The sequence below is a fragment of the Oryctolagus cuniculus genome, chromosome 5 (assembly GCF_964237555.1).
Source record: "Oryctolagus cuniculus chromosome 5, mOryCun1.1, whole genome shotgun sequence".
NCBI classification, from domain to species: domain Eukaryota; kingdom Metazoa; phylum Chordata; class Mammalia; order Lagomorpha; family Leporidae; genus Oryctolagus; species Oryctolagus cuniculus.
In genome coordinates, this window is record NC_091436.1 from 147,199,738 (window position 1) to 147,220,881 (window position 21,144).

Genomic DNA, 21,144 nt, shown 5'->3' on the forward strand with positions numbered 1-21,144 from the left:
CTGTGGCAGGGGTAGATCCATTGCAGAGAACCCCCACTAGGCTAATGCCAAGCAGGCGTGTGCAGTTTTGGAGCTGCCACAGAGATTGGAGCAATGTCTAGACTTGAGAGCCCAACCTCTCAAGTATGGGCTGTAAGTAGCTAAGTCAAAGGGCTAAGACTTTCCCTGCCATGCTGTGTCCATAATGCTGGCCATGGAACTTCAGGTGTAATGTTTGCCCTGCTTATTTCTGGTCTTGTTTTGGTATGGTGTTGAATCATTTCTATTTGCTCATTACCTCCTTTTGGCGTGAAAAAATATATTCTTTGCCTGCCTGCCATTATATCTTAAAAGCATAACTTGGGCCGGCGCCGCGGCTCACTAGGCTAATCCTCCGCCTAGCGGCACCGGCACACCGGGTTCTAGTCCCGGTCGGGGTGACGGATTCTGTCCCGGTTGCCCCTCTTCCAGGCCAGCTCTCTGCTGTGGCCAGGGAGTGCAGTGGAGGATGGCCCAAGTACTTGGGCCCTGCACCCCATGGGAGACCAGGAGAAGTACCTGGCTTCTGCCATCGGATCAGCGTGGTGTGCCGGCCACAGCGCACCGGCCACAGTGGCCATTGGAGGGTGAACCAACGGCAAAAGGAAGACCTTTCTCTCTGTCTCTCTCTCTCACTGTCCACTCTGCCTGTCAAAAAAAAAAAAAAGCATATAACTTGGATATTTACAGGTTCATAGCTGGAAGATTGGCCTTAGGTTTCAGAAGAGACTTTAGACTTGGACTTACGAACAACTCCTGAACATTAAGACTTTGGGACTGGGGGACAGACGAATGTATTTTGCACTGTGAGATGGACACAGTGGACCTTTGTGGGGGGCGGCACAGGCAAAATGCTATGGTTTGAATGTTAGTTTTGGTGTATCCCAAGGATCCATGTGTTAAAGGCTGGATCCCCAAAATCTTATGCTGATAATGTTAAGAGGGTAGACACTTAGTCCATGATAGATCATGGTGGCTTTTTAAGGAATGACACAGATACAAACACTTCATTTGAGGCAGGTTAAAAATAAGACTCATTAAATCAAGACCCTCCTGAACTGATATGGATCCACTTCCTTACCTATGTATCCATCTCCAGCTCCAAACCAATCAGGACAAAGCAGAACACACACTCAAACCACCAAAGACCTACTATGGCCCAGTTAGGGACTTCTCAACCTTCACTTACGGCCAAAATAGCACAATGTTACTGACATGTGATCTTCCTGAAGTGGTATGCTGCCATTTTGAGTGTGACATGTGCCAAATTAAAAAAAAAATGACACTTGCACAGAACATGAACCAGTTGCAAACCGAAGTATTATGTGCCAAGGGAGAAACACTATGGCTTCCCAACCCCATAGGAGCATCAGTTCAGTTCCTGCTGGGGAGTCAGACAAAGGAATCTCTCCCGCCATACTGTCTCTTTCGTATTTGAGCATACTCCCCAATAAATCCTGTCTGGGTTGCCCAATGGCCTGTTGCCAATTTCTATTTGCAAGTGAGCCATAGAACCTGGGACTGGTAGCACCTTTGCTGTCTGATTCTCTGCCTCCTGGCTTGCCATACGACCCTTCCTCTGAATGTGATCCCTGTCTCTTGCCATGAGATACTCTGCCAGAAAGAACACCATTGTTAGAAGCCAAACCAATAGGGCTCCCTGATCTTGGGCTATGGACCTTCCAAACCACAAGCTGAAATAGACCTCCTTCCTTCATAAGTAACTTGTCTCAAGTATTTCACTGTAGTAACAAAAAGTTAATACACAGATCTCAGTTGTTAACTAGCTGTTTCACCTAATTTAACTGATGTTTCTTTCATTGATGATTTGACTTCCCAAATCTGGCTTCTCATCAAAATGGTCTGGCATCAGTCCTGAGAAATATAGTCAGTAGGTTGATGGTGGAGCCAGAAATCTGAGAGAAAAAGACACAGATTCTTCCACAGTCCTTCATTCAACATAGTAAAATGACTTAATTTTGCATCCTCAGCTTTACAATAGTTCTCTATCAAGTGTGCTTTTTGAAAGCTGTTTACTTTTAACACACTATTTAAATATTCTCTGAATGAAATAGAGTAAAATTTGGTGCTCTAAGTGAACTTGTTTGATAATTGAATTTTGTGAATGTAGTCACACATAATATTAACGACCCTTGAGCTCCCTGAAACTAGTGAAAACTGAAATCAAGCTTTCATTTCTGTATTTGTTAAAGAAGAACTTCTTGATCTAGGATTTGTACACTCACTAATTGTGGTTGTTACCTTTTAATTTAAATAATAAATTATACATTTATTCCAGTTAAATTGCACTTTGTTCTATTTTGCTCACAGTGTCAGGAAGTTGTGGAGATTTTGTTGATTCACTGAATTTGAGAGCTCTCTATACTTTTTATCATCTGCGACTTGATAAGAACCTCTGTGTCCTCATGCAAATCATTAATAAAAATATGGATGGGCAGTAACTAGAAATCTCTAGCCATAGCCATATCAAACCATTAGACCCTGGCATTCTATCAGTCAGCCCACCTTCACGTGTTATCTTCCAATATGTATCAACCCATCTTGTTGACAACAATCTTGTGAGAGAACACATCAAATGCATAGCTACATTCCAGAAATGCTACAGCATCATCTTTTTCCTGATTCATCACCTAAATAACCCATCAAAAAAAGCATGCAAACAATAGGGTGAGACTTACCTTTGGAACCCTTGCTCTGTCAGCAATTGTGTTCACAAATAATTATTTTAGTATTTAAAATCTGATTTCAGTCACAAAGGGTTCTACTTGCTGTAAGTTCAGTAACACTTTAATATATAGTTTATCTAGCTTTTTTTGACAGTTGACTTGGTAATCATATGGTTTGTAACCATGCAACAATGTTTTCATTTGTGTGAAACCATTATGCCTATCCAGAGGTAAGACCCCAAACCCTGGCCTTATCTATGTCCTGTTCCAGCAGTTGAGCCAAACTAACCTCACAAATTATTCTTTTTCCATTCCAATCAGGATTAGTCTATGAAAAGACACTAAGAAAGTATTTCAGATTTTTTTTCATTTTCACCTGCATCCACCATGAATTCTAGCCATTTAAAATAGTATATGTATTTATCTGAGAGAAAGGGAGACAGGCAGAGAAAAGCACATACACAGAGCTCCCATCCACTTCTCAAATGCCTGCAGTAGCTGAGGCTGAGCTGGGGCGGAAGCCAGAGGCTAATAACTCAATTCAGATTTCCCAAACGGGTGACAGAAACACAATTACTTGAGCTATCACCATTGCCTCCCAGGGTCTACTTAAACAGGAAGCTGGAGGTAGGAAACTGAAGAAGCAAACCCAGGCACTCTAATATGGGCTGCGGCATCTTAAATGCCTGCTCCCATTCCATACATTTTTGTTGACAATTGCTAAAAGTTTCTACTGCACAAACACACAATATTTGTAAAATTCTCATTATCTCCACAAAGCAACAACCATGTATAAGTTTAAAATATACAGAGGCTATTGATTTGCTTAACCATAGAGAAGGCTGTATTAAAATGCTGTGCTTTAGACCAGGCATTTGCAAACTATGCTCAGTGGACAAATTCAGTCCACAGCATGTTTTTGTAAAGTTCACAAGCTAAGAATGGTTTTCAAATTGTTGTTATATGAGTACCTACAAAATATCTTTGATTTTCTTCTTGACCTGCAAAGTCTTAATATATGTTACCTGGCCTTTTACAGAAAAGGTTTCTTCTTCTGATTTAGAATAAACTAATCATGAAATAAGTCACAAATCTACTAAAATTGGTTTGCAATTTACATATATATATTTAAATGCACTGAATTAGTCTTTTTCACCTCCCTGTCACTGAGAAATATGTTGAAAGCAACCCAATATATTCACGGCTTGTTTAGGGGCAGAAAGAATCTTGAAACCATAGGGCACCAGGAACCCAAGGTCTCTGCCTCCTGCTCCTATGAGCATCTCTGTTGGGCATTCATTTGATGTGAATTAGTCAACAAAGCAAATGAGAGATCTTGCCATAAAACAGCACCATTTCTCCATGGTTACTGAGACTAAGTCTCCGAAGAGGCTAATCAGCTATATTAGAATGAAGATGACACAAATCACTGATGTAAATAAGCAAAATAAAGAAGCATCAAGGTACCTCTTCCACATTGAAAATCTAAAGTGTCTCTCCAAGCTTCTTAACCCTAAAGAGTATAAAATGAGGAAAAATATGGAAGCTATAGAATAGGGGATAACATACATAAAATTCGAAGGCATACTCTTAATTATGTATTTCCCGATGATGTCTGCTACCATTCAGTGAGGCTGAAGCTCAACCTGCTGTCAGATCCTGAGCTCAAGGTTAGGGCAAAGAGCACCAACATCACCTTCCATGTTTGGGTTGCTGTGAGTAGGTGTAAGTCTAGTTGCTGTCAGATCCACTGATGGGGGACTCATCTCTCAACAAAGTATATATGCTGATGAAAAGCTGCTTTCGTTGCAGAGAGACTGCTAATTGTTTGATTATACAGGTCTTCACATTAATGAAGCACTATTCCATGGGTTTGGAGCATGGCGTGCAACCAAATTACCACCCCAGCACTCATGCTGTGAAATCTGATTATTCATTAGCCAGCCAGTGAGTGGTACCAACATCTTTTCTTTTTTCAAGCCATCAAATGAGAATGACTGCTGTTCTCCACTGCTCCCCCCCTTAAAGAATATGAGAATTTGAATTTGTTGCATATGGGGGAAGGGGAACAGCAGAAGGGGGAGAGCTTTCTGCAGGACTTGTTTCACACTTTTAATGCAATATATGTTATGAAAAACAGGGAGCCATATGGATTAGCATTTCCTGCAAAAACTGATCGCTGCTCACATTATCAAGCATCACATGCAACCCGTCCTAGGTCTCCCAGAAACAAGCCTTCAACCTCTCAGTGTAGTTTTTTTTTTTTTTCAATGAATTGGAATTTTACCATCTCAGGGCTGATTGACAAGAATCACTATCCAGGCAAGTATTCAAAGAATCAAGGGGAGGGAAATGTGTGCATGTGTGTGTGCATGTGTGCATGTGTGTGCACACGCATGCTATATTTGTCCTGTTTATTTTCAGTACATTGACCCCCACAAATAAAAACAATGCAATTATAAGAGGTATAGTCACCTGATTAATTTACAAATAATTTTAGAGTTTTATGTAAGGGAACCAAAAATATTTACCAAAAAAAAAAAAAAGATTATGCCTTTTCTTTCGAAAGCCAAGATTGATAGGAATTTGGTGTGACAGGTTTAAGGAATTCACCCCTCATCTATTTCAATGGCAGCATCAAAAAAAAAAATCAAAAGAAGTCAGCTATGGATGCTCTATTAATAACTTCAGCTAGATTGGGTTTCCAAATCAAATGACAGGCCTCCCTGCCTCTGTACCAAGGAAAGATACTGACACTTTGGCAAATGGGATTATCTCTAATGAGATTACACACGAAGTGATTAAGATGTGAATTGACACTCCCTGGGAGAGACAAAGAGGTCCCTAAAGAACCAGAAACAGAAAGGAGTAAAGAATAAAAGGAAGAGCTTTTTCCAAGACAGAGGACTCTTATCATGGACCCCCAACAAGAGGAAGTAGGGACCAGCCTTGCTTTCTCTAAATTGCCCCCTACAAAATAAATGCAGTGATCCTCATTAAGAGGGGGTTCAGAAGCAAATATAAACTAACACAAAACCTACTCCAGGTCATCGTTAATAATGGAGCATTCAGGGGCTCTGTCCCCATTGGTAAAGCATCTCTCCAGTAACATTTTACCTTCTATGCCTCTGACATAAAGACTCCCTGAGGAAATTATTTCAAAGGATTTCCCTATGTTGAATTATGTTCTTATGTTGCTTGAAGAAAATGTGGATATGCCTAAGCCAATGTGGTCATTTTATAGATGAAGAAATGAGGTTCAAGAGCTTGCCTGGGGTCACACAGTCATCTCATGCCATGGACAGCTGGGATGAGAGCTCAGGCCTTTGATGTAAGGCTGGAGAAATAATAAGTAGGACAATACCAAAATAACGGGGAGCATGCGAAACCTGGAGAAGGAAAGACAAAGGTTGGGAAAGAATGGCAAAGGAACATTAGCTATTGTGAAAAGTTCTTTTAAGTTAAAAACAAGATGACAAGTCCACCATTTAGTATAAGCTAACTCGTCTGAGACCACCATGGAACACCACATTTCTCCAAGATAACCTTAACTTTGGCTCTTCCCCATATTCCCACAGGTCTTGAGCCAATTCTAGAGGACAAGGACTCCTATACCCAAAGCACCAGTACATGTACTGGGGAGGAGATATTTTCAAGTTCAGTTTCTATTAACTTAGTACCTGGCCTTTGGAAACTTTTTCATCTAAAGATAGAAAATGGTGTAATCATACTTACCTGTCTCACTGCAGTGTTATGAAATGTTACTAATTAATATTTGTAAAGAACTTTGAGACTTTCAAATGAAAAGATCCACATATAGTAATTATGAGTATTAGCATTATTATTAACATAGCAGCATTAGCTACTAGCTTCATTCACTTGCTTTTGCTTTTTTTTTTTTTTTTTTTTTTTTTTTTTTTTTTTTTTTTTTTTTTTTTTTGACAGGCCGAGTGGATAGTGAAAGAGAGAGACAGAGAGAAAGGTTTTCCTTTTTGCCGTTGGTTCACCCTCCAGTGGCCGCTGAAGCTGGTGCGCTGCGGCTGGCGCACCATGCTGATCCGAAGCCAGGAGCCAGGTGCTTCTCCTGGTCTCCCATGCGGGTGCAGGGCCCAAGCACTTGGGCCATCCTCCACTGCCTTCCCGGGCCACAGCAGAAAGCTGGCCTGGAAGAGGGGCAACCGGGAAAGAATCCGGTGCCCCGACCGGGAGTAGAACCTGGTGTGCCGGCGCCGCTAGGTGGAGGATTAGCCTATTGAGCCGCGGCACCAGCCTTCACTTGCTTCTTGATTTTTTACTAAGAAAGGCATTCTCAGTAGTTTCTCTTCCCCCTCCTCTCCCTCTTTCTCCTTCTTATAGAACTGGTCAACACGAGGAGAGTTTTAGACCTACTAGTCAGTACACTGGTTAAAAAATCATTAAATAAGACACATTCCTACAATTTTACATTTTTATTTTACTAAATCCTTTTTAAGACATCTCCCAATCAATCGTATTATGGTAAATACAGCATGGGGATTTCAAAACTGATTTTGGTCACAACCCTCTTTAATTATCTAATAAAAGCTATGATGCTACTTTCTAGAAAACTGTATTTATATATTTTGCAAACTATTCCAAGGTGATCATGGAGTTCTGAATTTTGGAAATATTTATCAACTGCAAGTAGCCACTGTTCTAGGCACTTGGGAATATCAGTGAATAAAAGACAAAAAACCTTATCCTGGAGGACATTATATGTGTTAGAAGAATCAGACAATAAAAAGTAAATGTAATAAATAATTAAAGTTGATTATGTTAGAAAAGAATAGGTATTGCGCAAGGAAAAAAGTAGAGCAGACTGAAAGGATCAGTGCACTTGGGGGGCTCTATTCACAAGACAAAATAGAGCAGTCCAGGAAGAACCCATGGAGAAAGTCAGCCTTGAACAAATCATTTACAGGAAATGAACAAGTCAGCCAAGTCTATATTGGATGGAAAAGTATTCTTGAAAGAGGGAGGTGCAGCAGGTAAAGCTGCTGCCTGTAGTGATGGAAAAGTATTCTTGAAAGAGGGAGGTGCAGCAGGTAAAGCTGCTGCCTGTAGTGCCGGCATCCTATATGGGCACCGGTTCGAGACCTAGCTGCTCCACTTCTGATCCAGCTCTCTGCTATGGCCCGGGAATGCAGTGGAAGATGGCCCAAGTCCTTGGGCCCCTGCAACTGTGTGGGAGACTCGGAAGAAGCCTCTAGCTCCTGGCTTTGGTTCGGCACAGCTCCAGCGGTTGCAGCCAGTTGGGGAGTGAACCAGCAGATGGAAGACCTCTCTCTGCCTCTCCTTCTCTCTCTGTGTAACTCTTTCAAGTAAAATAGATAAATCTTTTTTTAAAACAAGAGGGAAGAACCAGGGTGTAACTCTGAACTGGGCCAGTGTGGTGGAGGACACAAGGGGAGGAACAGCAGGAAGTGGCATCATTATTGCAAAGAGTGATTGTAACCAGGTCTGGTACCAAGTCAGATGGTCAGATTCTGGATATACTAGAAGGCAGAGTCAACAGGATTTTCTGACCCTTTGAAGGTAGAGCATGGGAATGGAAGAAGGGTTAAAGCTATTCTTTGGTTTTGATCTGAGCAACTGAAAATGAAGTAAACCTAATCAAGGACCCCTGTGTCATCTGTCTCCTTTAATGTTAAACTCAACCAGCAGCACTTTCCTTCTCAGAGTGGGAACTTTGCTCCATTGCCTGATACATATAAGGAGCTCAATAAATATTTATTGAATAAATTAATAAAGCCAACCAGGAATAGTATATCCCACAGAATATGGGTTGTACCATTACAGAACACCATGTATCACATAAATCCTCAATCACTATTTCAATGTCATTTCCTTCATCTTTTTTTAAAGATTTTTTTATTTATTTGAAAGGCAGAGTTACAGAATGGCAGAGGCAGAGGCAGAGAGAGAGGCAGAGAGAGGTTTTCCATCTGCTGGTTCACTCCCCAAATGGCTGTGATGGCCAGAGCTGAGCCAATCTGAAGCTAACAGCCTGGAGCTTCTTCTGGGTCTCCCATGTCGGTACAGGGGTCCAAGGACTTAGGCCATCCTCCACTGCCTTCCTAGGCACATTAACAGGGAGCTGGATCAGAAGCAGAGCAGCTGAGATTTGAACTAGTGCCCATATGGGATACTGGCACTGCAGGCAGCAGCTTTACTGTCTACCCCACAGCACTGGCCCCTCCTTCATCTTTCTATGATTTAAACATACTTTTTATGGCTGATTAGTATTCTGTCCATATTATATAGCTGTATTTCATATATATATATATATATATATACATTTTATTTATCTAGGTTGTTTCCATATTTTAGCTACTGTGAAGTGAGTGGCTATACATACGGCAATGCAAGTAACTCTTTCATTTGTTAATTTCATTTTTTGGGGGGGATATATTTCTAGGAGTGAGGTAGCTGGATCTTGAGAGTGAAATAAGCCAGACTCAAAAAGACAAATATCACGTTTTATCCAATTTGTGGAATTAATATATATATAATATAAAAATTACTTAATGTATATGAGTGAAATTGATATATTTGAATTTGACTATTTTTTACAGTCCTTTTCTATATTTCTGCTGAACCATAGTTTCCTTCTTTTAACTTTTTGAGTTATTTGGTGGAGCATTAGGCCTTTAGCTACAAAGCAAATTAAAAATATGTCATTGGGTCCAACACTATGGTGTAGTGGGTAAGGCTGCTGCCTGCAGTGTCATCACCCCATATGGGTACTGGTTCAAGACCCAGCTGCTCCACTTCAGATCCAGCTCTTTCCTATGGCTTGGGGAAGCAGTAAAAGATGGCCCATGTCCTTGGGCCCCCTGCACCCACGTGGGAGACCCAGAAGAAGCTTCTGACTCCTGGCTTCAGATTGGCACAGCTCTGGCCATTGCAGCCATCTGGGGAGTGAACCAGCTGATGGAAGACCTCTCTCATTCTCTGCCTCTGCCTCTCTGAAACTGCCTTTCAAATAAATAAATCTTTTTAAAAATATGTCATTGCAAAAATTTTAAAAGAAAGAAAAAACAAACAAATAGGGAGGGTGGGAGGAAGATCATTTTACTCTTAGAATTTTATCTATGAACTACATTAAATTTGTTATATTTATATAAATGAAAATGTAAATAAAAAGCATAAATTTGCTGAGTTTTAGCTACAGGGATACCCCACTTCCAATCCATCCCCATTGTGCCAACTTTACTTGTTTTTAATGGGCATATAATAGAAAATTGCAGATATATACAGACAAGTAGCAAGATGAATGGCAAGAAGGGTTGTACTTTCTTGGTTATCAGCAAAGCCCCAAGTGGCTTCAGTCTCTAATATCGTTAACACCAGGTAGTACCCCTTTCCTGTCCTCCCCTAAATTGGTCACCCCAGTACAGGAGAGGTATTCCAAAGAGTCCATGTCCAGGGACACACAGAATGGAGAAAGCTGATTAGATGATAACTGTCCTGTGCTACTGTTATCAAGTCCCCAAAACATGCATATATTCTGTTTTTAAAGTACTGCCTAGTCAAATACATTTATCAAGCATGAGAGAATTTACAACATCAGAGGCAATTCCCATTGAAGCCAAAATCATCAAGGAGAGTTGAACAAAGCTTTGTGATAAGTCATTCTAATGGAGAATGTTACTATTCATTTGCTGGTCAGTTAACCACAAGTTGTTGATTTACCACCCCAATACGGATAAGCAAGAAGTGATCTGTAGTGGTGATAGAAATGTTTTACGAAAGCAAATAGCTTTGGATTCCATGTATATGTTCACTAAATTTACTCACCTCCATAGTTCAGCAGTTGGTTGTGACTCTTGTTCCACTGGTAAACTGTGAAGTCTTCATATTAGTTCCCACCTACTGAACTAAAAATATCCATTGAGTTTGAAATCAGTGATAAGGACCAGGCTCAGAAGTTAAAAGATTGGACCATGAAAATATCAAGGAATGTAATTCTACTGAAAAATTAAAAATCTGAGATTCAAAGACATACATTGCTGTGCTTTTTGGAGCCATAGTGAGGCTAAAGCACAGCTGGAGATAATATTTACAGACAGGATGCCTAGGTAGGTCTCTCCCCAGCATGCTGTGTGCTCAACTCTTCATATTCATAGCTCGCACACATGTGAACAGGCAAACTGAGAAACCTCAATTTTTTTTTTCTTTCTGACTGAAGCACACCCATGGTAGGGGCAACTTCAAAAGCTAGGCGTTAAGCTGAACACCTGCTAAAGAAAAGTGCTATCTACTTTCAACATTTCTACAGTGGTCAGAAGCTTGAACTATGAACCCATTTCTGCTGTTGGCTGTCTTGTAATCCTAGACAAATCAGGAAACTCCTGATTTGGCATTTTCCTCTTCCACAAAGTAAAATCAGTGTAATCCACTCACCCTAAGGCAGTCTTACAAGTTTATGATTCCACGAGTCAAGGAATCATCTCAGTCTGTAATAGTAATGTATTTGTTTATTTGAAGATTTGTAGTAATTTCTTAAGTTCCTTCTCTCCTTAGAAATAATTCAATATTAGGAAAATGGATTGGTAAATTTTGATAAATAGATACAACAAAATAACAACATTCTTAAATTAAATTTGCAGAGTTAGAGTTAGTAATAACACAGGAAATATTTGTTATACTGATAGCTGAAGAAATAAGAACAAAACTACATATGATATTGTCCCGATTATGCATGTTTTCTAACTTGGACAATAGCAAAATAGATGAGCTCTCACAGGTAGGATCATGGCTGCCTGTCCAAAAAAAAAAAAAAAAAAAAAGAGTTGGTTTTTTTATTATTTCTTTCTTTGAACTTTTCTTTATTTTCCATGGAAAAAATTTAGGCAAAATAAATAAGCTTTGTTTCTAAAAAGATTTATGACCTTGACATTTTGCAAGTACCTGAAAATTTACACATTTAGCAAACTTAGGCCGCTAGTCTGCTGAGAATATAAATGAGCTCTGCTAGGGTAAAATGTATCACACTCTTCTTTCAAAGTCCAAGTTACTTAACTTGCCCTTGAGGCTGGTGCTAGAAAAATCCAACCACAAGAATATGAGACTGGAGCTGAGAAGTTCGGTCTTTTACAAGAGCTGGGAACCACATGATTCTCAGCAGCCAATTTGAATCCCTACATGGTAGGCAATAAATAAACCAGAGTAACTGATTGACGTAAGGCCAAAACACATTGGTTTTCATTTTCCCTTATGCAAATTTTCAGACCTGCAGCTATGGGGGCCTTCTCCAAGGTACTTCCTGTCATATGCATGCTACTGAGGACATAGGCTTCAGAAAGCAAGGCATTGCAGTCCTTGACCAGAGATGGTAAATGCACACCCATGAGCCACAGCCATATGTTTGCATGTTCCTGGAAAGCACTGCTCATGGCAAAAAGTTTTCATTCCTTTATTCTTGGACACAACCTCAAAGACATGGAAATGACAGCCATCCCTTCCAACCAATGGGAGCTGCATGTGAGAAGAACCTAATTTGCCACCTCTTACTTTGCTGAAGTGTTATGATAATCTTGCTGCAAGGCCTTAATGAGAAATGAATGAGATATTTGATGAATGGATGGATGGAAATCTCAGAGTAGAAATGCTTTGAAACCTCTGAAGTGTAGACTTCAAGATTTTGATGAGGGGTGGAAGGAAGATTCACTTCAAGGTGGCTTATTCACAGACTTGGCAGGTTACTGCTGGTTGCTGGCAGGAGGCCCCTATCTCTCACCAGATGGACCTCTTCATAGGGCTGCTTATGTGTCCTCACCACATGGCAGCTGGCCTCCTGACTGTGTGATCCAAGAGCACGCAAGATGGGAGCCACAGTGATTTTCTGTGGTCCATCTCAGAAGCCACACTCGGTCCTCTCCTCAACACTCTTGCTTACACAGATCAGGCCAATTCAGGATGAGGAAGCACTACACAAGAGGTGAATACAGGAGGCAGGAAACATTGAGAGCCATCCTGAAGGCTGCATGTCACGCACGTTTCAGCCTCTACTTTAAATGGTAGATTTAAAGCAGTCCGAGATCCAATCCTTGCTCTCAGAGAGTTTATGGTATAGTTGAAAGAACAGCATATACACAAAAAACAACCTATTTAAGAAAAAAAACAAACATACAAAACTAATAGGACAAAGTACCAGAATGCCTCAACACTTGTATTTTCTGCTACAGTGTCTGTGCCATTCCCCAGGAGTTTTGGTGTAGCTGCATTACTTGTTTCTATCCATGGAGGTGGTAAATTGTCATCTCTATGTTCAGCCGTGAAGGGCAGTTTTACATTCTCATGTCGTTTCTTCTTCACTTGGAGGCTCTGTGAGGTAATGGGAGAACCGTGTGTTCCTGGATGACTGGAGTGCACCACTTCCCACATTCAACCTTGACCTACAGGCCTAAATGTGACTGGTTATGAAATTCATGTATGCAATTTTACTGTTGTCTGTTAAAGAACTTAGCATTATTCATTATGAATGAAACTTCTCCAGATGCATCCAGGTTGTCCTAGCCTTTCTCTCACATATTCATGGTGCTCAGCTCAGTACAATGCATTCAGTGGACATTCCTTAATTATTTTTATAAAGAGTATAAAACAAGAGTATGAGGGTATAAAAGCCTCCAGAAGACAGCGTGGGTGGATTCTCCATAGCCTCTTTTTCCCAAGTTCTCCCTGTAATAAATCTAACACAGATTAATGTAAAAACAATGGTTTTCTTGCCACTAATTGATCTCTCTCCCCATACACTCCACCTTCTGATATAGGCATGGAGGAGATGAGGCTGCAGGCCCCTCCCTCCAGGTCTTGCCTATGCTACCCTGGCTGCACTGCCCAAATGCACCTCTGCAGAAAACTTCAGCTTCCCTGGATTTGCTGCTTACACCCGTGCTGGCTACAGATAACCAACATGGCTGCCAGCTGGATCTCTTTCACTTTAGCTCATCATAAGGTCATTATAATAAAATGACCATGGCTGATATACCTACTCCCTTCATGCTCCTGATTCCTTGAAACTTCTGAAATTTCCTAAAAAGGGATAGGAGGAGAGGATTTGCAAAGAAATGAGCAGTACTCAAGCCCTGCCCCCAAACTCCACTCTCTTTGCATATTCGACTTATCCTTGCCCCAGACATTTCTCCTGTGTCTCCCATTCATATAGGGATGGACTCAAATCCTGTGGAATGCTCTCTCTTGAGCATTTCTACACTTCTTATTGAGTGTGTACTTTCACTTTGCATATAAACAAATTTTGTTTCTTTGATGACCTTGACCCACTTCTTGGCCTCAAATTCTTTCTTGGGTCAGAGACAAAAACCTGGGAACCTGGATCCACCTAGCCCATGGGATGTAGTGAGTGTGAGTTGAATCTTCCATAAACTCAACTTTGATCATATCTTTTTCTCTGCTTAACAAGCCCCAGTGACTCTTCACTTGTTTTCTTTTTTTTTCACTTGTTTTCAAATTAAGTTACATTCCTTATGTTAACTTTCAAGACCTGAACCTAATATCATGCTCCTTCTACACATTCCTTAAGCAAATTTCTGTGGGTCTACTCTACAAAAGACATTGTATTAATTAGGTATGGTTCTTACCCTTGAGAAGCTCAGTATAGTGAAAGAAGTATAGTTCAAGGAGAAAATAAAAGAGGTAATTCAAAAGTGATTAATCAGAGGACACAAAGAGGAATTTACAGCTAATTGGTGTAAAATTGCACATAATAAAAATGGAATATTTTCTATTTCCCACATACCCCTTATTCTTTTTTTTTCTTAAAGCCATTTTCCCATTCTAGAAAATCTTATTTGTCTTTTGAAACCCTTTTTTTTATTTATTGCTTAGCACCAAACTCAAATATCACCTAAAACCTTCCCTGATCATCATAAAAGAAAATAATTTTCATTTGAAAGCCTGGAGTTTGATCATATGGTATGGATATGCATTTGGATGTTAAGTGCCCCCCTAAAGGTCCATGCCTTAGTGTTTTATTCTCAAAGTTGTAAGTTAATGGCATTCAGAGTTTGGAAGCTTAATTACAATTATGATATTGAGGAGGTGACCCTTGTTGGAGATCCTTAAGTCATTGAGGTATGCCCTTTGAAAGTAATTCTCACAAGAGAGCAGGTTATAAAGCCTATTTGGGCCTAACTACTGTCTTTGCATCCCAAGTTGCCATGTCATCTTTTCTCCACATAAAGTCCACCATTGGCCCTCCACCAATCACACTCAGCAGAGGCTCAACTGTGGGGCCGCCTGGTCCCAAACTGAGAATCTCCAAAACCATGAGCTAAATAAACCTCTCTTTCCTTCATAAGTTAGCTTCTTTGGGTGTTTCATTGTAGTGATGAAGAGATGACTAATACAGTTGGTGTGAGCATTTTTCAAATCTCTTTAATTTGGATGAAGATAGATTTATAGAATAATTGCAGGAGACTACAGAGGATCCCCACATACCCTTACCCTCCTTCTCCTAATGATGTCTTGCATAACCATGATCATTTGTCAAAACTAAGACATTAACATTGGTACACTATCAGACTATACTACAGATTTTATTTGGTTTTCAACAGTTTCTCCCCTAAGATTCTTTCCCTGTTCCAGTATTCAATCTGGGATTCTACAGTAAATTTAGTTATCACAGCTCCTCAGTTACCACCAATCCATGGTGATCTTTCATTATGTTTCATGACGTTGACAGTTTTGAAATGCATTGATCAGGAATTTCATAGAATGTATTTAAAGCATTTTTCTGGTGTTTTCTCAGGATTGGACCAGGGTTGTAGGCTTTGGAGATGTATAACATAGAACTGAATTCTTTTTTAATGTATCATATCAGATGTTATATGGTATTAGCATGACTTTGCCCTTGATGATGTTAAGCTTTATCACTTAGGTAAGGTGGTATTTGTCAGATTTTCCGAAGTTTCTGGCTTGACCTTTCCATACTCTCTTCTCTGAAATCAAGGCTCCAGGTCCAGAACAGCCTCAAGTAAGGGAACATTAGGCTCTGAGGTGAGAGTATCTGCACATACTCCAAGTAATTCTTCCAAAGGAAGATTTGCCCACTTCCCCAATTTTATTTATGTATTACTTTATTTATTTTCATCAGTATGGACTCATTTTTAATTACTGAGCTGTCTGAATTATACTATTTTTAACATAAAGTTCATAGATACATATTTAAGATTAGATAACAAGTTGAATGCAGTCTTAGAAACTTTCTTGAATGTAAATTCTTCCAGAGAAAGGAATATGCCTTATTCTGCTTCTCATTAAAGGTAAATCAATTATCACCTTCCATATACCTTCATTGACTGTTCTCCCCTTCCAAATTAAGTTGCATTCCTAATATTAACTTTCAGGGCCTGAGCCTACCTTATATGATGCTATCACTCATTCTCAGATTATTCTGTCAAATTTTAACTTGCTTGATCACGTTGGCTGCTACTTGAACATTTTATTTGCTATTTACTTGTTTAATCTTTTCCCTAGAACTGCAGCTTCCTCGGGATTCTTGTTTTTTGTTTATTTCTATATCTCCAGTGTAACAAACAGGGTCTAGCTTTGAGCCAGGAATAATTATTTAGTGAATAACTCTATAAACATTCATATTTCTCACTGTGCCCAATGACTGGCCTTAGAGGGATCAATACCTATTTAGTAAGGAGTAGAGCATCCCCAGTGCATGTTAAATATGGATAAAAGACATTTTTATCTATAAGATTCTGATTTATAAGAATATTTTTTCAGGACAACACTGAAATCACCAATCAAAACACTGAAATCACCAATAAAACAAAAACAAATGTTTGAGGATGTCCTTCCAATTAGGCAGTAGACTTCACTTCCTAATTACATTTTATTCCGATTCACACTGGGGAAAGTCAGGGTTCTCTGAGCCAATACCAGTGAACAAGAATGGACAGAGGGACTTGTCCCAGGTGCTGAAGGTATCTGGCTCATGCTTAATTAACAAAGCAGGTCACTGCGATGTGCCTGGGTAGCCAGATAACAAATAGAATGACACAGAATGAATGAAGAAAGGATGATTTGGTCTAGATGGCCAACTATCTAAATGTGTGTTTGCCATGGAACAGTCATTTAAGCCTGATAGAAAATTTATCCAATTGGGGAAAAAAGAAATGGAAATCTGAGAAGCAAGCAGTAGTCCTTTTCCTGAACTGGAGAGCTGGCTGAAATCTAGTAGAAATTTGGACTTTTTTCTAGGTTGTTTGGTAAAAATTATCAACGGCTGACATTTAAGAGAAATGAAATCAGATGAGGCAGAGTAAATGCAGTGTGAATGATTTGCTTTTCCCCATAACTGAGTGGATAAACATGATTATTTACTTAATAAAGAATCCTTTGATGTTCCCAAACAATCCTATTAGTTTAATAAATGGTTGAAAAATTATGATTTATATGAGCTTGGTTAATAAATATACTGTGCAGTCTCTGTCCATTTATCATTGATTTCCATATGTTTGTACAGACAGCTGAGTTCTTTCTTTTCCTCTGAATGCTGCATTTGCAGGAAAATCAGGATTGAATTTAAAGCAGGAAATAATCATTACAAACCTCCTAGGTAAACAGTACTAACTCATTTACTCATAGGCTGCAGAATCAGGGCCAGTATCCAGTAATGAGACTCTTTTACCATTTTCTCTGTCTTTAGCAGAAGAAAAATCTAGACCAATGATAGAGGACAGCATCACCCCAAAACTCAGTTGGGGAAGATAAGAGGAAGAGTCCGTGTTACAGGATGATTTCCTGCCAAAAGTACTTGTCAAGGCATCAGAGATGTTCTTAAAAGGATAACAGCTGGGGCCAGTGGTGTAGGGGGTTGAGCCATTGCCTGCAGTGCCAGCATCCTATATGGTTAGAGTGCTGGCTGTTTCACTTTGAATCCAGCTCTGGCTCCAGCCATTACAGCCATGTGGGGAATGAACCAGAGGATGGAAGATCTCTACCTCTCTCTCTCTCTCTCTGTAACTCTGCCTTTCAATAAATAAAATAAATCTTAAAACAATAAAAGAAAAAATAAAAACAGAAGAGTAAAGATTTCCTATGTGAAAGACAGTTCAGTGACATTATGTGACTTCCCTGATATGCTAATGTGTCTCATTAGCTTGCCTTTTTTTTTTTTTTAATTTGACAGGTAGAGTTACAGACAGCGTGAGAGAGAGACAGAGAGGAAGATCTTCCTTCCGTTGGTTCACTCCCCAAATGGTCACAACGGCCGGAGCTGTGCCAATCCGAAGCCAGGAGCCAGGTCTCCCATGTGGGTGCAGGGGCCTAAGCACTCGGGCCATCCTCCACCACTTTCCCAGGCCACAGCAGAGAGCTGGACTGGAAGAGAAGCAACCAGGACTAGAACCAGCGCCCATAGCTTGCTTTCTTTAGTATATGGGTTTCTGTAATTAAGATTAATCCTGTAATCAAGAATTTTTGCTAAGTTTCTTAACATGGTAGCAGGATAGTGACCTTTTTTGAGTAGAATTATGCAGCTAGATCCTAAATGGACAGCTCTGAGCAATGCTCTAAAAGATGATGTAGAAAAGGTAGAGGGCTGAGTTACAGGAACTCTAGCGTGTTTTTTTGTTCCAACTCCAGAATTCTATGCAGTCAGGCACTTAGGACATACTATGTAGATTCTAGTATATTGAGAATGTGGATATACCATGTATATTGAGAATGTGTTATTAAAATAATTAAAATAACAAAAATTATATGACAGCACGTGGGCATTCAAAAGGAGGGTAAGGGAAGGTGATGTGAATTGTAATTGGGAGGCAATCCACTACACATGTTGAAAAGACAGGGAGGGCCAGCGCTGTGGCTCACTTGGCTAATCCTCCGCCTGTGGCACTGGCATCCCATATGGATGCCGGGTTCTAGTCCTGGCTGCTCCTCTTCCAGTCCAGCTCTCTGCTGTGGCCCGGGAAGGTAGTGGAGGATGGCCCAAGCACTTGGGCCACTGCACCTGCATGGGAGATGAGGAGGAAGCACCTGGCACCTGGCTCCTGGCTTTGGATCAGCACAACTCCAGCTGTAGCAGCCGTTTCGGGGGTGAACCAATGGAAGGAAGACCTTTCTCTCTGTCTCTCTTTCTGTCTATAACTCTACCTGTCAAAAAATGTTTAAAAAAATAGAATAAAAAAAAAGAGATGCAAAAGACAGACCCAAAGAGATCTTCCATCTGCTGGTTCACTCCATAAATGTTTGCAATAGCTAAGACTGGGCAGGCCAAAGCCAGGAGACTCTAACTCAATCCAGGTATCTAGGTCTCCTGCATGGGTGGCAGGGACCCAATTACTTGAACAATCACTGGCTGTCTCCTAGGATGTGCATTAGCACAGGATGAAGTCAGGAGCTGGAATCAAGAATCAAATCCAGATACATCAATATGGGACTGGGAAATCCCAAGCAACATCTTAACTTCTGGGCCAAACACCCATGCTAGCCCTTTTTCCCTTGATTGAAATTAGTGACTCACTTCTAAGAGTAGAATATAGCAGAAATGGTACTATGTGACTTCTGAAATTAAGTTGTAGAAGACATGATGTCCTCCTCCTTGCTTTTCTGCTTGGATCAGTCTGGGAGAAGCTAGCTGCCACATTGTGAGGACAACCAAATAAGCCTAGGAGGAGACCCACATGGTGAGGCACTAAAGTTCCCTGCACCCAGCCTTGGGCGTCTGCCATCATGAGAGCGAGTCTCAGTTCCAGTCAAGTCTTCAGATGACTGCTGCCCCTGCCAACATTCTGACTGCAATCTCTTGAGCAAGACTCACCCAGCTGAACCACCCCAAAATCTTCACCCACAGAAGCTATAATATAATAAATGCTTATTGTTTAAAGCCATAAAACTTAGGAGAGTGGTAATTTGCTACATAGCAATAGATATACCATTAGAGACTAATCAACAAGGTCACAGACATAACAAGAAAAAACATGGCTCATACTATATTTAGCAAAAACTAATATCACTGTGATATTTTTGTAAATGATTTTTAACTATACCTTAAGTAGACACAATTATTTAATCATTATTCTTGTATCACAATGTATCATCCAATCACAGTCCTCTCATTTCATTTTTAAAGTAATATCATGTATACTTGTGAGTCCAATGTTAAATTCAAGAGTTAGGGCTGGTGCCGCGGCTCAATAGGCTAATCCTCCACCTAGCGGCGCCGGCACACCGGGTTCTAGTCCCGGTCAGGGCGCCGGATTCTGTCCCGGTTGCCCCTCTTCCAGGCCAGCTCTCTGCTGTGGCCAGGGAGTGCAGTGGAGGATGGCCCAAGTGCTTGGGCCCTGCACCCACATGGGAGACCAGGAGAAGCACCTGGCTCCTGCCATCAGATCAGCGTGGTGCGCCAGCCGTGGCGGCCATTGGAGGGTGAACCAACGGCAAAAAGGAAAAAAAGGAAGTCCTTTCTCTCAGTCTCTCTCTCTCTCACTGTCCACTTTGCCTGTCAAAAAAAAAAAAGTCAAGAGTTAGAATACAAGCAATCACTTTTGTTCACATAATAGGAAAGGGGTTTTCAAATGTTCATGGAAAATGTGTACTCTGAAAAAAAGGGTATGCTTGAATCAACTATTTTGTACCAAAATAAACTTATTTTTTAATTTCACATCAATGAATTTTTAAATTTCCCTCATAGATGATACATTTTCATTTTAAAATATGTCATATTATTAATCATGCATTTCATAATGTTTTACACCTACACAGAATACCATAACAGATTTACCACACTTAGTTTAACCAGCTCCTTATTGTTATAGATTTAATATAGTTTTATTCAAAATATGATGATGGCAGGAGCAAGCATTTAATCTAGCAGTTAAGAAGTCTACATCCCACACTGGAGTATCTGGGTTCAAGTCCTAACTCCAGCTCCAGCTTTTCACCAGTGCAGACCCTGGGAGACAGCAATATTAGCTCAAGTTCCTGCTGTCCATATAGGGGACTTGGATTGAGTTCCCTATTTTTGAGTCAAGCCTTGGCCCAGTGCCCAAATTCAGGCATTTCAGGAACAGCAGATGGGAGCTCTCTCACCTTCTGTCTCTCTGTGTGTCTCTCAAATTAAAAAATTAAAAAACTAAAATGGTGGTAAATAGTCTCATGCATAAATTTGTGTGTTGCAAACTGATGAAATCTTTACTTAATATATACTAAATCGATCTTCTGTATATAAAGATAATTGAAAATGAATCTTGATGTGAATGGAATGGGAGAGGGAGCAGGAGATGGGAGGGGTGCGGGTGGGAGGGAAGTGATGGGCAGGGGGGAGCCATTGTAATCCATAAACTGTACTTTGGAAACTTATATTTACTAAATAAAAGTTAAAAAAACGTTGTGTGTTGCAGTGATTAACTCCTTAGGATAAGTTCTCAAAAGTATAAGT

At 40.3% G+C, this 21,144-nt stretch overlaps 1 protein-coding gene across 1 annotated transcript in view; it reads right to left on the reverse strand.

The window, feature by feature from the left end:
- Window positions 1–18,949: 18,949 nt before the first annotated feature.
- The window catches only part of MBOAT1 (membrane bound O-acyltransferase domain containing 1), a 273,642-nt gene continuing 271,447 nt past the window's right edge, over window positions 18,950–21,144 (reverse strand). The window contains exon 16 of the transcript XR_011388755.1: window positions 18,950–20,205. The gene's annotated coding sequence lies outside the window, so the exon portion shown is untranslated. The remainder of the gene's footprint in view (window positions 20,206–21,144) is intronic.